This window comes from Symphalangus syndactylus, chromosome 2 (genome assembly GCF_028878055.3).
Source record: "Symphalangus syndactylus isolate Jambi chromosome 2, NHGRI_mSymSyn1-v2.1_pri, whole genome shotgun sequence".
Taxonomy (NCBI): domain Eukaryota; kingdom Metazoa; phylum Chordata; class Mammalia; order Primates; family Hylobatidae; genus Symphalangus; species Symphalangus syndactylus.
This window is the reverse complement of record NC_072424.2, coordinates 19811120-19831737: the sequence shown is the minus strand read 5'-3', so window position 1 is coordinate 19831737 and position 20618 is coordinate 19811120. Positions and strand designations below refer to the sequence as shown.

The 20618-nt window shown below is 44.9% G+C and overlaps 1 pseudogene; it reads left to right on the top strand.

Moving 5' to 3' along the window:
* The first annotated feature begins 12968 nt into the window (after positions 1-12968).
* On the top strand, positions 12969-13435 carry LOC129461964 (mitochondrial import receptor subunit TOM22 homolog; annotated as a pseudogene).
* The last annotated feature ends 7183 nt before the right edge of the window (positions 13436-20618 follow it).

Sequence of the window (20618 nt, the reverse complement as noted above, 5' to 3'; positions counted from 1 at the left end):
CATCACACACCCATCATCAGAAAAGAGGAGGCCCCTGTAAGATGTACAGGGGCAGCAGGGGATAGCCGCACTGGAGGGAGTGAAACAGGCCCTTTGGCAGGACCTGGTAAAGCTGAAAATGCACACCCAGTCTCCTTTTGACAGACTCACACACAGCTTCAGGGAGGCAGGCACAGGCACAGCCACCAGAGTTAGGGAGAAATTCCCACCTGGATGTCCAGCAGTCATTGTAAAGTGGTGGGTACACAGCATGTAATACTTCACAGTTAAACGGAACTATATGTGTGTGTCCAGATCATATATATCAACACAGATTTCAAAAACAATGTTGGATGGGAAAAGCAAGATGACAAATGTGTCTAGAACAATGCCATTTGTGTCAATTTTGAAAACACACATGAATCCTGCTCAAGGACATGGAAGCATGTGTGTGCTCATTGCAGACTGGAAGCATCCACAGTAACCTCCTGCTTCAGGTTAACTCGGGATGGTTGTGGGGAGTGAAATGGGATTGGTCAACATGGCTTAACAGGACTGTACCTCCATTGCTAATGCTTATTTATTTAAGTATGGAAGAAAATAGGATGTTAACAGCTATTAATTTAAGTGGTGACAACATCTTGGTTATATTCTTTTTGTACTTTGGTTGGTTGTTTGGATTTTTGCTCCCCCAAAATCTCATGCTGAAATTTGATCCCCAGTGTTGAAGGTGGGGCCTACTGGGAGGTGTTTGGGTCAGGGGGGTGGATCCCTCATGAATGACTTAGTGCTGCCCTTGAGATAATGAGTGAGTTCTCATTCATTCGTTTCCACAAGAGCTGGTTGTTGAAAAGAGCATGGTACCTCCCCTCTCGCTCTCTTGCTTCCCCTCTGGCCACGTGAGCTCTGCACATGCCCACTTCCCTTCACCTTCTTCCATGAGTGGGAGCAGCCTGAGGCCCTTATCAGAAGCTGAACCGATGCCAGTGCCATGCTGCTTGTATGGCCTGCAGAACCATGAGCCAAAGAAACCCCTTTTCTTTATAAATGGCCCAGCCTCAGATATTCCATTATGGCAACACTAAACAGACAAGTACTTTTCCATGCAATTTAATTTCTCACAAAATAGATTTTTTTAAGAAAAGAGAGTGGGTGATTCTGAAGTGGTTATGCACATTTAATGCCAGTCAATGCACATTTTGTTTCTCACTGACTTGTTTGGATGCTATGATTGTTGTCTAGTGGGAGAGGCAGGATTTGCCAGGGCCAAGGTTTAGGCAAATTGATGGGGCTTCAGGCAGCTCATCTCTGCATTTGGAGATGCAATCTAAAAACATCCCAGCTCTGCTGCTCTGGAGGGCAGGTAGACAGACTCAGAAGACTGGCAGGGAAGCGGACAGGTACCCTCCACCAGAGCCTGGCTGCCCCCACTCTCAGGATTAGTGGTCCCCTCCAATCCCTCCTCTGAACTTTTCCCCCTCACCCTAAGGAGTCAGACGGCAATGAGAAAAGGATCCCAGAAGAGCAAGGCAGTTGTTCTCTCCAAGGAGAACAGGTGAACCAAAGCAGGGAAGTAGAGTCCTCACAGGAGACAAAGCTTCAACTCTTTCTGGTGAGCCTGACCTTGTCCTGGTTGCTTATCTCAGGCTATCTCCTCCACTTTCATAAACTCTGATCTCCTGGGCAGAGATTGGGAGAAAATCCCATTGGATGAATGCCCATGTATAGCAGGCTCTGAGGCAAACACACTCTCACACAGCAGATTCACTCTCTGCTGTCTCCCAACAAGCCTGTGGGTGACAGGGCTTCTTGGTTGCAAGCAAGAGAAACTAACCCTGGAGAATGTAAACAAAAAGGAGTCTATCAGAAGGTTATTGGTTAGGCTCATGGAAGTGACAAGAAGACTGGAGAAATGGATCAGAAGAGGACCTGGAAGCTGGGCAGATCCCAAGTTCTAAGGAATAACATCTCTCAGGAGTCTTGCCAGGGCCTGTCTGTCAGAATGAGGAGCACGGGTCATTCTTGGGGTGTCCCTGGATCCACTCTGATTGACCCACCCTCTACAAGTCCCTCTGGGATTGTACACAGTGGAGAAGGTAATTCCCCAAAAGGAAATCAAGGAACTGTTAAAAAGGGAGAAGAGCTGATGAGCAGCCAACAAAGAGCAAATGTCCACCAAACTTTAAGGATGGTTATAATCCCACCCATTTCACCAATAAGGAAACTGAGTCCCAGAGAGATTAAATAATTTTCCTAGGGCCACACAATTAGTACAGAACTGGGATCCCAGCTTTGTTCCTTGGGCCCCAAAGCCCATGGTTGTCCCACTCACCATTCCTAAATCTCCAAAGACCTAAGAAGGGCGAACAGGACAAACATCACCCGCAGAGTCAAGGCCCCCTCCTGAGTTTTATCTCTGTACACAGGTCATCTGAAAACTGCAGCTTTTCAAAATTTCCGTGCTTTCTCACCCCAGATGGAAATTAAGGCCATGACTAAGCTCAGGACTTGGTGCTGTGCTATGGGATGCTGCTCAAGTGATCGCCTTATTATAGCAAGCCCAGAGACGTAATTTCTCAAACCATCTGGCTGGAGTACGTGCCTGGGAAGGAAGAATTAAGATACCCTTGGAGAGACTAATCAAATAATAAATGGCAGACACACTCCTGAGAGCCCTGTTTCATGGAGAAGTAGCCCTGGAAGGTGTTAAGAACCCTGCACCCGAGACAGGCCTGTGTGCATCTGCCTTTCTGCTCTCCCTTTGCAGAGAGAGAAGGCTCCCTCTGTCCATCCTGGTGGCAAGTGGGGAGGGGACGGGGGACAGGAAACTGAGTTCCAAATGGGGAGCATTCAGCACAGATGACATGAGTCGTTTCTCTCCTGAAGAGCCCAGTTGATCACACCTGGGCTAAAACATTTCAGCTACAATCCCCTGCTAATCTTTTCACCGTAATAACAGCCAATATTTCAGCTGCACTTTTCCCTCAGGAAGACTAGGAACAAACAGCAGGGGGGACAGAGAGGCAGCAAGACTTGTAGCAAGACTCTTCCATCCAAGAGTAGCCTTCTGAAGCAAGAGCAGGCAGCTTGGCACTGGCCTCAATGTGTTTCAGATGAAGAGGTGGCACCAGGCTAGATATTAAGAGACAATCTATCAACTAGCTCTGAGTTAAAGGCATATGTGTGTTTGGGGGCGGGGTGGTGTGGGCATGCGCCCTGCAATACATAGTGCAATCAGAACAAGCAAGAATCATCCAGCCCAACATATGCCAGGGTTTCCTACCCTCAGCACTATTGATATTTTGGGCTGGTTAATTTTTTTGTTGTGGGGTTTCCTGTGCATTGTAGTATGTTTAGCAGCATCTGGGGCCTCTACCTGCTAGATGCCAGAAGTACCCAACCAGATCCACCCCACCCTATCTCTCTCCAGACCCTTCATCCTTCCCAAGCTCATTCCCCCCACCCATCCCACCAACAATGCCAATAGCCTAGGTCAGAAACTGCTGGGCTCTGGGCTAAATTGGGCTTGCTTTGGTTTGCTGGTGTTTTAAGTTCTTTAATTGGCTGCTAGAAGAACAAGTTTAATTTTCAACTTGTCCTGATAATTTCAAAACTTAGAAAACACAGACTTCCCTGGCCAACTCCAGGGTCCCTTGTCCCCAAAGCAACCTCTAATCCTACTCACACCCACCCCCCTGACTGATGGGACCAGCCCAGCCTTCTAGGCATTTGTGTTTGTGCCCCTGGTCTGTGCAGATGTACCTGAAACCTTCAGCCCTAGACCCCTCTGTAAATACCCTCTCCTGACCCAAGGTGACCCTGAGGCCAAGGATTCCATAGTATTGCATCCAATACTTCTTTCTTATAATGAGGCCTTTCACTGTGGGGCACCTCACGGCCTGGCCTACAAGGCTGTCTCACAGTTTCATGGCCATCCTCTTCATCTTTGCAACAGCCCTGGAAGACGGAGGCATAGGTACAATCTCCCCCAGCCTATAGGAGGGAAAACTGATTCACTTTACCCAAATGACCCAACTTATTGATGGAGGAGCTGGTTGAAGCCCAAGGCTCTGGTCTAGGGTTTGCTCCTATTATAGGAGATTACAGTAGAATCCTTCGGATTCATATATTGAAGCCCTAACCCCCAGTGTGGTCATATTTGGAGATGGCACCTCTAAGGGAGTAATTAAAATAAAAGCATAAGGGTAGGGCCCTGATCTGATAGGATTTGTTTCCTTGTAAGAAAAGACACCAAGAGCTCTAAATTTCTGTCTCACTTGCTCAGCACACACACACATACACACACACACACACACACACATTAAGGAAACATTCTATGAGCACCCAGTGAGAAGGCAGCAGTCTGCAAACCAGAAAATGAGCCCTCACCGGAAACCTTGATCTTAGACCTCCAGACTCCAGAACTGTGAGAAAATAAACATCTGTTGTTCAAGCTCCCCAACCTGTGGTAGGCAGCACTAACATCTCTCAGCAGGGGCCACCTTTCCACAGGGACCCCCTGAGGACTGTGCCCCCAGGGCTGAGAAGCTTGCTGGTAAGTGAGCACCCACTCTGCCTCTGCTCACTCTGCTTCAGCTGCACAAGGGCCCTGCTGCTCCCCAATCTGCCACCCCAGCCTCAGGACTTTGCCTGGCTCTTCCCTCCACCTGGAGCTCCCAGGTCTCTATTCTGTTTCTGCTTGCTTCCCCCACTCAGCTCCTTGGCTTTCTTTCCCTTGGAGTATTAGTCTCTATGTTGCATTATATCATGAAGTCACTTGCCTGCTGTCTGCCTCTCCCACTAGAATCTAAGCTTATAAGCAAGGTCGTCTGTCTGGTTTATCTCTGTGTCTACAACAGAGCCTAGCACATAGTGGACACTTAATAGCAATCTTGGTGTTTTTCAGACTGCTATAATAAAATACCAGAAACTGGGCAGCTTATACATAACAAGTTTATTTCTCACAGTTCTAGAGACTAGGAAGCCCAAGATAAAGCTGCCCACAGAATCAGTGTCTGGGGAAGGCCTGCTTTCTGGGTGAAAGATGGCACCTTCTCTCTGTGTCCTCACATGGTGGAAGGAGCAAGCAAGCTCTTTGATCAGGGCATTAATGCCATTCATGAGGGCTCCACCCTCATGACCTAATCACCTCCCAAAGGCCCCACCTGTACATGCCATCACCTTGGGAGTTAGGCTTTCAACATTTGAATTTTAGGGCCACAGAAACATGCAGATAATAGCAATAGCTAATTGCTGAATTCAGCTTATGTACTTGATGTATTAAAGGAAAATTGAGCCATTATGTTTTTTTGTTTTTTGTTTTTGTTTTTGAGACAGAGCCTCACTCTGTTGCCCAGGCTGGAGTGCAGTGGCATGATCTCAGCTCACTGCTGCCTCCTGGGTCCAAGCGAGTCTCGTGACTCAGTTGCTGGGACTACAGGCGCACATCACCACGCTCAGCTAGTTTTTGTATTTTTAGTAGAGACAGGGTTTTGTCATGTTGACTAGGCTGGTCTCAAATTCCTGGCCTCAAGTGATCTACCCACCTCAGCCTCCCAAAGTGCTGGGATTACAGGTGTGAGCCACCGTGCCCAGCCATTGTTTTTATGATTATATAAGAAATGCATGCTCATAAAAAATCAGATAACACATCAACTTACAAAGAAGGAAATAATTCTGACTCCAATCTCTTCTCTCCACCATCTCACACATATCAAAGCACTTGTTAAAATATTTATGGTGTTCCTTCTCTTAGATCTTTTTCTAATACTAAAATACTTAATATATACTGGGGCCCCTTGCCCCTCAGAGATCCAGATGTGGTTGGTAAGACTGCCAATTCATAGCCCACCACAGTCCCCAGTTCCTGCTGGTTCCTAGGGGCCTCCTCTGCTCCCTGGTCCCCTCAGCTGTGGACCCTGCACCCCATGTGCTGTGTCTGCTTCTCCCCCTAATTCCCCATGCATAGAACTCAGCTGTCTTGCCACTGTCCATAGGAAATCCTCTCAGGCATTTTGATTTTCCTGAATACATGGGGGTCCCACTGCCAATGTTGTGGTCACTCCTCCCTGACTCCTAGACTGCTCTGGCAGCACCAAGCCAGCCCACTCCCCATCAGGTAAGGAGAGTTGATGCTTCCAGCTTCACCCTCAACCTGGAGCTCCCTCCAGGGATCAACAGAACAAAGCAGGCTCCATCTGACCAGAGCCACCGTTCTGAAAACACAGTTGTTATAAAAAGCAACAATGACAACAAATCTGTTATACATATATACAACTTTTTACCCAAACAAGATCATACTCTGTTATGGACCAAACTGTCCTTTCCCCCTTCCCTTTCAAATTCATATGTTGAAGCCCTAACCCCCAGTGTGACTGTATTTGAAGACAGGACCATTAAGGAGGTAATTAGGAAGACAATTCAGGTTAAATGAGGTCCTAAGATCATTGAATAGAGCCCTAATCCTGTAAAACGGGTGCCTGTATAAGAAAAGAGACACCAGCAGTCTCACTTTGCACACATGGAAAAGGTCATGTGAACACACAGCAAGAAGGTGGCTGTTTGCAAGCCAGAAAGAGAGCCCTCACCAGAAACAACCCTTTGGCACCTTGATCTTGCACTTCCCAACCTCAGAACTATGAGAAAATATCTGTTTAAGCCATCCAGTCTTGGGTATAGCAGCTGGAACTGATCAACACATACTCTACACACTATTTTATAAACTGCTTTTTCACCTAGTAGACTATGGTAGATATCTTTTGGGGTTCTTTCCTATAAGTGCTACCTTGTTATTTTTAACAACTACATTCAGCTTATACTAAATGTTTCTGAAATTGAGTCTTTTAATGTGTGTCCAAATCAATGTGTTCTGCCTTAGAACAGAAACTTCCTAAGGGCTGGGCACAGTGGTTCACACCTGTAATCCCAGCATTTTAGGAGGCCGAGGCAGATGGATCACTTGAGCCAAGGAGTTCCAGACCAGCCTGGGCAACATGGCAAAACCCTGTCTCTACAAAAATTACCAAAAAATTAGCCAGGCATGATGGCATGCACCTGTAGTCCCAGCTACTTGGGAGGCTGAGGTGAGAGGATTGCTTGAGCCTTAGAGGTTGAGGCTGCAGTGAGCCAAAATCACACCACTGCACTCCAGCCTGGGTGACAGTGAGATCCCATCTCAAAAAGAAAAGAGAAGAAAAGAAACTTCATGAGAGCAGCATCCTGAGAACCAGGAGTAGGAAGGCCCAGTCTCCAAAGATCCTACGAAGCTGAATCCACATCCCTGACAGCTCTGCAGGGATGAAGACATCATCATGTTCCCCCAACCCTGGGATAAGACCCCTCTCTCACAGCACCTCCTTGCAGTGTGGTCAGGGGCTTCCTTCCCCTGAGCCCGTGCCCCCTCCCAGAAAACTGTAGCCTCTGAGACACAAGCAGGTCTGCAGCAAGACCGCTTCTCTCCCTCCCTCAATGTGCAGCTTGTTCTTGAGTTGCTGCTATCAGAACTTTTCTAGGCAGAGGTTAGTGCCTCATGAATGTAATTAGTGATAATGGCCCTGAGTCAGCTAGGAGGTCTGTTTTTCAGTCGGTTTTTCAAATTAGGACAGAGAAAACATTTTCACTGCCGCCCAGGCTGGCTGGGTGCTGTCGACGCTGCAACCTTCCTCCCCGGCCCAGTCCTTTCAGAAATAGAAAAATCCCACTTCCAATTAGAGGATGAGAAAGGCACAGCTTCAATCACTAGAGCTGTTGACAAAAATCAGCCACATGCTGAGGCAGGTCTGCTGAGCTGTTCAGACCACGTGCTTTCACAGTCCTGGTGCTTGTACCTGCCCCTGGCTGGGTACAGGAAACCTACAGGGGTCTCTATAAAATGAGGGGTTTTGGAGACAGGCGGGCAGGGCTGGTTAGAAAACCTTGAGACAGCCGGGCGCGGTGGCTCACGCTTGTAATCCCAGCACTTTGGGAGGCCGAGGCGGGCGGATCACAAGGTCAGGAGATCGAGACCACGGTGAAACCCCGTCTCTACTAAAAAATACAAAAAATTAGCCGGGCGTGGTGGCGGGCGCCTGTAGTCCCAGCTACTCGGAGAGGCTGAGGCAGGAGAATGGCGTGAACCCGGGAGGCGGAGCTTGCAGTGAGCCGAGATCGCGCCACTGCACTCCAGCCTGGGTGACAGAGCGAGACTCCGTCTCAAAAAAAAAAAAAAGAAAACCTTGAGACAGATCCCCTGCCACCCTGCTGGGCAACCCTCTCCTGAACCCAGCAGAGTCCCTCATCCTTCTTGCAGCTGGCCCTAAGCACTTTCCAACTGGAGATTGATGACCTGCCTCTGTTTCTTCCTCCCTGTAGGTCTTGGGGGTGGGCAGCTGGACCTCTTCTCCTCAGCTCTTCTTCCCTCCCCCAGCAATGCTTCCTCTAAGATCTCCCATTCCTTCCCATCCCAAAGACAATGACGATGATAAAGAATCACTTACGGAACAGCAGGGCTTCATCAAACTGCATCCTTTCTGTGGACCATCTCACTGAATGCTCAGTTTATCTCTGAATGGTAGGTCCTAATGCTATGCCTGTTCCACACATGAGAAAAGCGAGATGTCCCAGGGTAGGGATGGGGGAACATGACAGTACCTCCATTTCTTTGCCTACAGAACTGTCAGGGATGTGGGTTCTGCCTTGCAGGACCTTTGGAGACAGAGCCTGGCCATTCCTGGTTCTTCAGATGCTGCTGTCAGTGAATTGCCCAGGTAGGAAGTGGTGGAGGTGAACTTGGACCCCAGTGCACCTACTCCTGAGCACCATACTCGTGCTTCAACAGAAGGGTAAAGTGTCAAAGACCCCAAAGGGCAAAGGTGGAGGCATCCCACTGGAGTGGGAACGTGCAGGACCTGCAGCTGGATACTGCTCTGGTACCACCTGCATCTGATGTTTTGATTGGTATCAGGGAACCTGCCCCCAATAGTCACATAGGTTCTTTTCTATTTTCCCTAAGCATCGGCCATGTTGAGAAATAAAGGTACAGAGTACAAAAGAGAAATTTTAAAGCTGGGCATCCGGGGGAGACATCACATGTCGGTAGGTTCCATGATGCCCCCTGAGCCGTGAAACCGGCAAGTTTTTATTAGTGATTTTCAAAAAGGGAGGGAGTATACAAATAGGGTGTGGGTCACAGTGATCATATGCTTCACAAGGTAATAGACTATCACAAGGCAAATGGAGGCAGGGCGAGATCACAGGACCACAGGACTGGGGTGAAATTAAAATTGCTAATGAGGCCAGGTGCGGTGGCTCACACTTGTAATCCCAGCACTTTGGGAGGCCGAGGCGGGTGGATCATGAGGTCAGGAGATTGAGACCACGCTGAAACCCCGTCTCTACTAAAAATACAAAAAATTAGCCGGGCGTGGTGGCGGGCACCTGTAGTCCCAGCTACTCGGAGAGGCTGAGGCAGGAGAATGGCGTGAACCTGGGAGGCGGAGCTTGCAGTGAGCCGAGATTGCACCACTGCACTCCAGCCTGGGTGACAGAGCAAGACTCTGTCTCAAAAAAAAAAAAAAAAAAAAATTGCTAATGAAGTTTCAGGCACCATTGTCATTGATAACATCTTATCAGGAGACAGGGTTTGAGAGCAACCAGTCTGACCAAAATTTATTAGGCAGGAATGTCCTCATCCTAATAAGCCTGGGAGCACTGTGGGAGACTGGGGCTTATTTCATCCCTACAGTTTCCACCATAGAAGATGGCCACACCCAAGGGGGCCATTTTAGAGGCCTACCGTCAGAGGCGCATTCTCTTTCTCAGGGATGTTCCTTGCTGAGAAAAAGAATTCAGTGATATTTCTCCCATTTGCTTTTGAAAGAAGAGAAACATGGCTCTGTTCCGCCCGGCTCAGCAGTGGTCAGAGTTTAAGGTTATCTCTCTTGTTCCCTGAACATTGCTGTTATCCTGTTCTTTTTTCAAGGTGCCCAGATTTCATATTGTTCAAACATACATGCTCTACAATTTGTGGAGTTAACGCAATCATCACAGGGTCCTGAGGCAACATACATCCTCCTCAGCTTACAAGATGACAGGATTAAGAGATTAAAGACAGGCATAGGAAATCACAAGGGTATTGATTGGGGAAGTGGTAAGTGCCCATGAAATCTTCACAATTTATGTTTAGAGATTACAGTAAAGACAGGCATAAGAAATTATAAAAGTATTAACTTGGGGAACTAATAAATGTCCATGAAATCTTCACAATCCACGTTCTTCTGCCATGGCTTCAGCCAGTCCCTCTGTTCAGGGTCCCTGACTTCCCACAACAGATTGGGTCAATGGTCATGGCAGGGAGGAGTCCCCACCCATACTGTTAACCCTCAGAGGGCACAGCAGCATCAGCTAGCCTCTTCTGGTATGGGTCTTTGTGCATCCCTTGAGGCCTCATGCCAAGACAGAGTGCCCACCTGAAAGGTTCCCAGCCTCCCACAACTGGGCTGTGATCATGCCTGCCCCTGCTCACCCCCAAGACTGCTGGGAGCCCTCAGCTAAATCTCCTCAGCAGGACCTCTCCAACCCTGCAGGCCTGAGTTCAGCCCCATACCCCAGCAGTTGCTCTGTCCTCAAAATCCCCCACAGAAGCTTCCTGGTCATTTCCACTCCAATTTCCCTGGCTTTGTTTAGCCCTTGACACCTGTCCTGTCCAGGCTGTTCCCCACTGGGAGACCAGAGGAAGGGAGGAAAGGTCATATGGGAAAGACACCTAGGGACACAGTCCATCCTTGAATCAGAAAGCGGGGGGCCAGGTTCAGGGCTTTCTTCCTCCACTGACTCACCTCTTAGGATTCAGTTGCCTCATCTGTGCAATGAACATGAAAGTCACCAGCCCACCTAAAGGCAGAAGCTTGGGCAGATGAACTTCTGAAGGCATGTCCTACCCTCAAGCTCTAGAATAGATAGGTCTAATAGGTCACAAGTAGCACTGGGGATCTACAGGTGCTCGGGAAGGCTGCAGAGATAATCCTCCTCCTGGTTTCTGGGGCAGTGTTTGAGTCTCACCGGTCAGTCACTGCAAATGGGCTCTGGGATAGGCATTTCATCCCCATACCCCTTCCCTTCTCTCCCTTCTCTTTCCCTCCCCACTGCAGGATACTTCCTGCCCCTGCTAAGGTGGCTTCCCCCAGGACAAGGTAGGGACAGTCCAGCCTTACAGGAGTGCATGCTTGTCCTCCAGGTGAGGGCTGAGTTGCTCATACCTGGTATTCTCAGCTGCTGCCTTCACTGCAACTTTGATGATGTTGCTGCTACCTTGGTTCCAACACAATGGTCATTCATGGCCACAGGAGGATTGCTCCTTTCCAGAACAAGGTGGAAGATGACTGGCAGGCACAGGCATCTGTTCTCTGGCCTCTAAAGCCCTCAGTAAACCTAAGATTAAACAAGTAGCCTTTGTTGCCACTGCTAAGAGAGAGGGAGATGGGACCAGGGAAGCCTCAGAGGGAGACAGTCCATGGACAGTCCAGGTTGTAGGGGGGAACTGAGGGTGCTGACTCCAAACTCCTCCAGGCACTGCCTTCAGTCTGGGCACTCTCTGGGCTGTCAGCTGGGCAATCCCACCACCAGGAAGGTAAGCCTGGGGCATCAGGGGCTGCTGAGCCATGGGCTTGGGTCTGCCTGAGTTGGCACCACAGGGTCTACAGCATCTCTCTGGGCTGATGGCCTAGGCTGTGCAACCTCAGGCAATGTGCTTAACTTCTCTGAGCCTCATGTTTCCCAAATGTCAAATGCACCATTTGGATACAAAGATCTAGTTTTCAAACACTTTTAGTAGCAGATCCTCCAAATGTAAAAGAGGTGACGGCAGAGCCTGATGAATTTGGGAGGTTCTGGGACAGTTGGGGCCTCACCCAAAGACCTACCTATGTGGTCATGTTCCCCCCAAGGGCTGGCCGGCTGAATTGAAATATCTTACATGTAAACTTTCACGTAAATATCTTACATGAAAAGTTAGCATAAACTCAAATTCTCAGATGAATTGCTGGCAACTGACTTTCTGCTAGTAAAGTTTCTTAAGCAAGCATGAATTTCCCTTTAATAATCTAAATATTGTGCTTACCAAATCGAACAAGAAATCTGGTTACATAGACAAAATGGTCATTTGGCAACGTAATTGGTGAGCTTTGTTGGAATGCAGAAATGTAGTCTCCACCCCAGACCCACTGAATCAGGCCCTGCATTTCAACAAGATCCCCAGAGATCCCTACTGTCCTTCAAGTTTGAGAAGTGCTAAGTTAAAGCAATCATATTTGCATCACCCCAGCTCTTGAGAAATGGTCAGCATTCAGGCCCCCACTCCAGGGGTTCTCTGTTGGCCTGGGATGAGGTCCGTCCAGGTGTCCAGGTGTTGTGAAGTTCCCCAGGTGATGTCAGTGTGGATGCAGGGCCTGACTGCTGGGAGGGCCAGCAGCCACGCTTGTCTAAATGTCTTCATCTTCTCCCTCTTCTTTCATTCCCTTGGGGACCTTGAATTTCCAAGCTCTGGCAGATGCTCTCACTGGAGCCTGATTTCTGTCACCTAAAGCTGACAGTCACAAGCTGACAGCCACGGAGATGCTTGCCCTTTCAAAGCAACTGAGTGGCGTGTCAGTTCACACTTTGCATGGGGCTAACTGCTGGGAGGATAACAGTTGCAGAAGCGACCCAGTGGGGACAGAGGCAGGGCCAGCCTTCACTGACCACTTACTTCTTGGACCATCTCAGGGCAATTGGTCTGGGCAAGAGAGCCCTGTCCAAGCAGAGATCACAGGGCAGCCGGGGCAAGAGGGAAGCTGCTGGGGCTAGAAGAAGGGGCTGTAATGAGGACCAGGGGAAAGAGTAGGAGCTTAGAGCCTCCATCCCACCAGCTGGGACTCAAAGCCAAGATTCTGAATGCTCTTCAAGCTCTGCTTCTCAAGCTCCAGCCTATATCAGAATTACCTTGGGGCTTTTAAAAATACAGACTACATGACTACATGGCTGCCGCCGTGGCTGCTGTCAGCGCAGGGGAAACCCCCATCCTCGGACGTCCCTGGATGAATTGCTCCCGAAAGGCAAAGCCGTGAAGACTGAGGAGGAGCTGGAGGAGACCCTGCGGGAGAGACTATGGGGCCTAACGGAGATGTTTCCAGAGAGGATCTGGTCCGTGGCTGGAGCCACTTTTGATCTCTTCCTCTTTGTAGCTCAAAAAATGTACAGGTTTTCCAGGGCAGCCTTGTGGACTGGGACCACTTCCTTTATGATCCTGGTTCTTCCCCTTGTCTTTGAGACTGAGAAGTTGCAAATGGAGCAACAGCAGCAACTGCAGCAGCAGCAGATACTTCTAGGGCCTAACACAGGGCTCTCAGGAGGAATGCCAGGGGCTCTACCTTCACTTCCTGGAAGATCTAGATTGTTACTGCTATTTGAGCTGTCTCGGTGGGAGAAGTTTGAAATTCAATAGTGTTTGAACTGCTGATTATTTGGATTTTTTTCTTTAACTTTGGCACATTGATCTATCTAAACCTAGTAGGGAGAATTCTCCCCACATTGTCTCATGGAAAGACTCAACTTGCAACTGTGCCCGCCATACTATCCTGACTTCTTTTCTTCACTCTGATACCACAGTGCAGCCATGCAGACAGTTATTCCAGCTCTAGCCACCGGTTTCACCAAATTGCTCCTAACTGGAAGATCTCACTTTCCCCTTGTGGGGTAGGAATGATGCCAGTGGGAGGGATGTGCCCCTGACCATTAACGACTGCTTATTTATTTATTTTTTAGAATAGCAGAGTTTTTCTAATGTTTTAGAATTTTTATGGTTTCAGGTCTTAGATTTAAGTCTTTGATCCATCTTGAGTTGCTTTTTGCATAAGGTGAGAGATGAGGATCCAGTTTCATTCTTCTACATGTGGCTTGCCAATTATCCCAGCACCATTTGTAGAATAGGGTGTCCTTTCCCCCACTTTGTTTTTGTTTGCTTGGTTGAAGATCAGTTGACTAAGTATTTAGCTTTATATCTGAGTTCTCTATTCTGTTCCATTGGCCTCTATGCCCATTTTTATACCAATACCATGCTGTTTTGGTGATTATGGCCTTACAGTATAGTTTGAAGTTGGCTAATGTGATGCCTCCAGATATGTTCTTTTTGCTTAGTCTTGCTTTGACTATGTGGACTCTTTTTTGGTTGCATATGCATATTAGGATTGCTTTTTCTAGTTCTGTGAAGAATGATGGTGCTATTTTGAGGAGAATTTGCATTGAATTTGTAGAATGTTTTTGGCAGTATGGTTATTTTCACAATATTAATTCTACCCATTAATGAGCATGGGATGTGTGTCCATTTGTTTGTGTCAATGGAACAACATCATGTGTCAATTTCTTTCAGCAATGTTTTGTAGTTTTCCCTATAGAGGTCTTTTACCTCCTTGGTTAAGTATATTTCTTGATATTTTATTTTCTTGAAGCTATTGTAAAAAGGGTTGAGTTCTTGATTTGATTCTCAGCTTGGTCACTGTTGGTGTAAAACACAGCTACTGATTTGTGTATATTAATTTTGTATTCTGAAATTGGGCAGAATTCATTTACCAGTTTTAGGAGCTTTTTGGATGAGTCTTTAGGGTTTTCTAGGTATACAATCATGTCATCAGCAAACAGCAACAGTTTGACTTTGTCTTTACCCACTTGGATGCCCTTTCTTTCTCTTGTCTGTCTGTTCTGGCTAGGACTTCCAGTACTATGTTGAATAGAAGTGGTGAAAGTGGGCATCCTTGTCTTGTTCCAGTTCTCACTGGGAATGCTTTCAACTTTTCTTTATTCAGTATGATGTTGGCTGTGGGTTTGTCATAGATGGCTTTTATTACCTTAAGCTATGTCCCTTTTATGCCAATTTTGCTAACGTTTCAATCATAAAGGGAGGCTGGATTTTGTCAAATGCTTTTTCTGCATCTATTGAGATCATGTGATTTTTCTTTTTAATTCTGTTTATATGGTGTATCACATTTATTGACTTGCAGATGTTAAATCATCCCTGCACCCTTGTTATGAAACCCACTTAATCATGGTGGATTATCCTTTTGATATGCTGTTGGATTCAGTTAGTATTTTGTTGAGGATTTTTGCATCTGTGATACAGATATTAGCCTGTGTTTTTCTTTTTTTGTTATATCCTTTCCTGGTTTTGGTATTAGGGTGATATTGGCTTCATAGAATGATTTAAGGAGGATTCCCTCTTTCTCTATCTCATGGAATAGTGTCAATAGGATTGGTACCAATTCTTCTTTGAATGCCTGATAGAATTCAGCTGTGAATCCATCTGGTCCTGGACTTTTTTTCTTGGTAACAATTATTTCAATCTCACTACTTGTTATTAGTCTGTTCAGAGTTTCTATTTCTTCCTGTTTAATCTACAAAGGTTGTGTATTTCCAGGAATTTATCCATCTCCTCTATGATTTCTAGTTAATACATGTAAAGGTGTTCATAGTAGCCTTGAATGATCTTTTGTATTTCTGTGGTATTGGTTGTAATATCTTCCTTTTTTTTTAAATTATACTTTAAGTTCTGGGATACATGTGCAGAACGTACAGGCTTGTTACATAGGTATACATGTGCCATGGTGGTTTGCTGCACCCATCAACTCATCATCTACATTAGGTATTTCTCCTAATGCTATCCAAACATGCAATGTTTGGTTTTCTGTTCCTGTGTTACTTTGCTGAGAATGATGGTTTCCAACTTCATCCATATCCCTACAAAGGACATGAATGCATCCCTTTTTTATGGCTGCATGGCATTCCATGATGTATATGTGCCACATTTTCTTTATCCAGTCTATCATCGATGGGCATTTGTGTTGGTTTCAAGTCTTTGCTATTGTGAATAGTGCTGCAATAAACATGTGTGTGCATGTATCTTTATAGTAGAATGATTTATAATCCTTTGGGTATATACCCAATAATGTCAGTGCTGAGACAGATGGTATTTCTGGTTCTAGATCCTTGAGGAATCGCCACACTGTCTTCCACAATGTAGTAATCTACACTCCACCAACAGTGTAAAAGCGTTCCTATTTCTCCACATCCTCTCCAGCATCTGATGTTTCCTGATTTTTTAATGATCACCATTCTAATGGGCATGATATGGTATCTCCTTGTGGTTTTGATTCACACATCTCTAATGACCAGTGATGAGCTTTTTTTCAAATGTTTTTTGGCCACATAAATGTCTTCTTTTGAGAAGCATCTGTTCATATCCTTTGCCCACTTTTTGATGGGTTTGTTTTTTTCTTGTAAATTTGTTTAAATTCTTTGTAGATTCTGGATATTAGCCCCTTGTCAGATGGATAGATTGCAAAAATTTTCTCCCATTCTGTAGGTTGCCTGTTCACTCTGATGATAGTTTCCTTTGCTATGTAGAAGCTCTGGTTTAATTAAATCCTGTTTGTCAATTTTGGCTTTTGTTGCCATTGCTTTTGGTGTTTTAGTCATGAAGTCTTTGCCCATGCCTTATGTCCTGAATGGTATTGCACAGGTTTTCTTCTAGGGTTTTTATGGTTTTAGGTCTTATGTTTAAGTCTTTAATCCATCTTGAGTTAATTTTTGTATAAGGTGTAAGGAAGGGGTCCAGTTTCAGTTTTCTGCATATGGCTAGCCAGTTTTCCCAACACCACTTATTAAATAGGGAATCTTTTCCCCATTGCTAGTTTTTGTCAGGTTTGTCAAAGATCAGATGGTTGTAGATGTGTGGCGTTATTTCTGAGGCCTCTGTTCTGTACCATTGGTCTATATATCTGTTTTGGTACCAGTACCATGCTGTTTTGGTTACTGTAGCCTTGTAGTATAGTTTGAAGTCAGGTAGTGTGAGCTTTGTTCTTTTTGCTTAGGATTTTCTTGGCTTTATGGCTCTTTTTTCGTTCCATATGAAATTTAAAGTAGTTTTTTCTAATTCTGTGAAGAAAGTCAATGGTAGTTTCATGGGGATAGCATTGAATCTATAAATTACTTTGGGCAGTATGGCCATTTTCATGATATTGATTCTTCCTATCCATGAGCATGGAATGTTTTTCCATTTGTGTCCTCTCTTATTTCCTTCAGCAGTGGTTTGTAGTTCTTCTTGAAGAGGTCCTTCACATCCCTTGTAAGTTGGATTCCTAGGTATTTTATTCTCTTTGTAGCAATTGTGAATGGGAGTTCTCATGATTTGGCTCTCTATTATTGGTGTATAGGAATGTTTGTGATTTTTGCACATTGGTTTTGTATCCTGAGACTTTGCTGAAGTTGCTTGTCAGCTGAAGGAGATTTTGGGCTGAGAGATGGGATTTTCTAAATATACAATCATATCATCTGCAAATAGAGGCAATTTTACTTCCTCTCTTCCTATTTGAATAGCCTTTATTTCTTTCTCTTGCTTGATTGCCCTGGCCAGAACTCCCAATACTATGTTGAATAGGAGTGGTGAGAGACAGCATCCTTGTCCTGTGCCAATTTTCAAAGGGAAGGCTTCCAGCTTTTGCTTATTTAGTGTCATATTGGCAGTGGGTTTGTCATAAATAGTCCTTATTATTTTGAGATATGTTCCATCAATACCTAGTTTATTGAGTTTTTAGCTTGAAGGGCTGTTGAATTTTATAAAAGACCTTTTCTGTATCTATTGAGATAATCATGTGGTTTTTGTCATTGGTTCTATTTGTGTGATGGATTACGTTTATTGATTTGCATATGTTGAATCAGCCTTGCATCCAGGGATGAAGCCAACTTGATCGTGGTAGATAAGCTTTTTGATGTGTTGCTGGATTCAGTTTGCCAGTATTTTATTGAGGATTTTTGCATCGATGTTCATCAGGAATATTGGCCTGAAATTTTCTTTTTTTGTTTTTTCTCTGCCAGGTTTTGGTATCAGGATGATGCTGGCCTCATAAAATGAGTTAGGGACGAGTCCCTGTTTTTCGATTGTTTGGAATAGTTTCAGAAGGAATGGTACCAGCTCCTCTTTGTACCTCTGGTAGAATTCAGCTGTGAATCCATCTGGTCCTGGGCTGTTTTTGACTGGTAGGCTATTAATTACTGCCTCAATTTCAGAACTTGTTATTGGTCTACTCAGGGATTTGACTTCTTCCTGGTTTAGTCTTGGGAGGGTGTATGTGTTCAGGAATTTATCCATTTCTTCCAGATTTTCTAGTTTATTTGCGTAGAGGTGTTTATATGTATTTTCTGATGGTAGTTGGTGTTTCTGTGGGATCAGTGGTGACATCCCCTTTATAATTTTTTATTGTGTCTATTTGATTCTTCTCTCTTTTCTTCTTTATTGGTCTTGCTAGCAGTCTATTTTGTTGATCTTTTCAAAACACCAGCTCCTGGATTCATTGATTTTTTTGAAGGTTTTTTTGCATCTCTATCTTCTTCAGTTCTGCTCTGGTCTTAGTTATTTCTTGTCTTCTGCTAGCTTTTGAATTTGTTTGCTCTTACATCTGTAGTTCTTTTAATTGTGATGTTAGGATGTTGATTTTAGATCTTTCCTGCTTTCTCTTGTGGGCATTTAGTGCTATAAATTTCCCTCTATACCCTGCTTTAAATGTGTTTCAGAGATTCTGGTATGTTGTGTCTTTGTTCTCATTGGTTTCAAAGAACCTATTTATTTCTGTCTTAATTTTGTTATTCACCCAGTAGTCATTCAGGAGCAGACTGTTCAGTTTCCATGTAGTTGTGTGGTTTTGAGTGAGTTTCTTAATCCTGAGTTCTAATTTAATTGCACCGTGGTCTGAGAGATTGTTTGTTATGATTTCTGTTCTTTTGCATTTGCTGAGGAGTGTTTTACTTCCAATGATGTGGTCAATTTTAGAATAAGTGCAATATGGCACTGAAAAGAAGGTATATTCTGTTGATTTGGGCTGGAGAGTTCTGTAGATGTCTATTAGCTCTGCTTGGTCCAGAGCTGAGTTCAAGTCCTGAATATGCTTGTTAATTTTCTGTCTCGTTGATCTGTCTAATATTGACAGTGGGGTGTTAAAGTCTCCCACAATTATTGTGTGGGAGCCTAAGTCTCCTTGTAGGTCTCTAAGAACTTGCTTGATAAATCTGGGTGCTCCTGTATTGGGTGCGTGTATATTTAGGATCGTTAGCTCTTCTTGTTGCATTGATCCCTTTACCATTATGTAATGCCCTTGTTTGTCTCTTTTTTTTTTTATCTTTGTTGTTTTAAGGTCTGTTTTATCAGAGGCTAGGATTGCAACCCCTGCTTTTTTTTTTCTTTCCATTTGCTTGGTAAATATTCCTCCATCCCTTTATTTTGAGCCTATGTGTGTCTTTGCATGTGAGATGGGTCTCCTGAATACAGCTCACTGATGGGTCTTGACTCTTTATCCAGTTTGCCAGTCTGTGTCTTTTAATTGGGGCATTTAGCCCATTTACATTTAAGGTTGATATTGTTATGTGTGAATTTGATCCTGACATTATGATGCTAGCTGGTTATTTTGCCCATTAGTTGATGCAGTTTCTTCATAGTGCTGATGGTCTTTACAACTTGGTATGTTTTTGCAGTGGCTGGTACCAGTTTTTCCTTTCCATATTTAGTGCTTCCTTCAGGAGCTCTTGCAAGGCAGGCCTGGTGGTGACAGAATCTCTCAGCATTTGCTTGTCTGTAAAGGATTTTATTTCTCCTTTGCTTATGAAGCTTAGTTTGGCTGGATATGAAATTCTGGGTTGAAAAGTCTTTTCTTTAAGAATGTTGAATATTGGCCCCTACTCTCTTCTGGCTTGTAGGGTTTCTGCAGAGAGATCTGCTGTTAGTCTGATGGGCCTCCCTTTGTGGGTAACCTGACCTTTCTCTCTGGCTGCCCTTAACATTTTTTCCTTTATTTCAACCTTAGTGAATCTGAAAATTATGTGTCTTAGGGTTGCTCTTCTCGAGAATTATCTTTGTGGTGGTCCCTTTATTTCCTGAATTTCAATGTTGGCCTGAATTGCTAGGCTGGAAAAGTTCTCCTGGATAATGTCCTGAAGAGTGCTTTCCAACTTGGTTCCATTCTCCCTGTCACTTTCAGGTATACCAATCAAACATTGGTTTGGTCTTTTCACATAGTCCTATATTTCTTAGAGGCTTTGTTCATTCCTTGTCATTCTTTTTCTCTAATCTTGTCTTCACATTTTATTTCATTAAGTTGATCTTCAATCTCTGATAATCCTGTCTTCCACTTTATCGATTTGGCTATTGATACTTGTGTATGCTTCACGAAGTTCTTCTGCTGTGTTTTTCAGCTCCATCAAGTAATTTATGTTCTTCTCTAAACTGGTTATTCTAGTTGGCAATTCCTCTAACCTTTTTTCAATGTTCTTAGCTTCCTTGCATTTGGTTAGAACACGCTCCTTTAGCTGAGAGGAGTTTGTTATTACCAACCTTCTAAAGCCTGCTTCTGTCAATTCATCAAACTCATTCTCCATCCAGATTTGTTCCCTTGCTGGTGAGGAGTTGTGATCCTTTGGAGTAGAGGTGTTCTTCTTTTGGGAATTTTCAGTCTTTTGGTGCTGGTTTTTCCTCCGCTTCATGGATTTATCAAACTTTGGTCTTTGATGTTGGTGACCTTCGGATGGTGTTTTTGTGTGGATGTTGTTTTTGTTGATGTTGATACTGTTCATTTCTGTTAGTTTTCCTT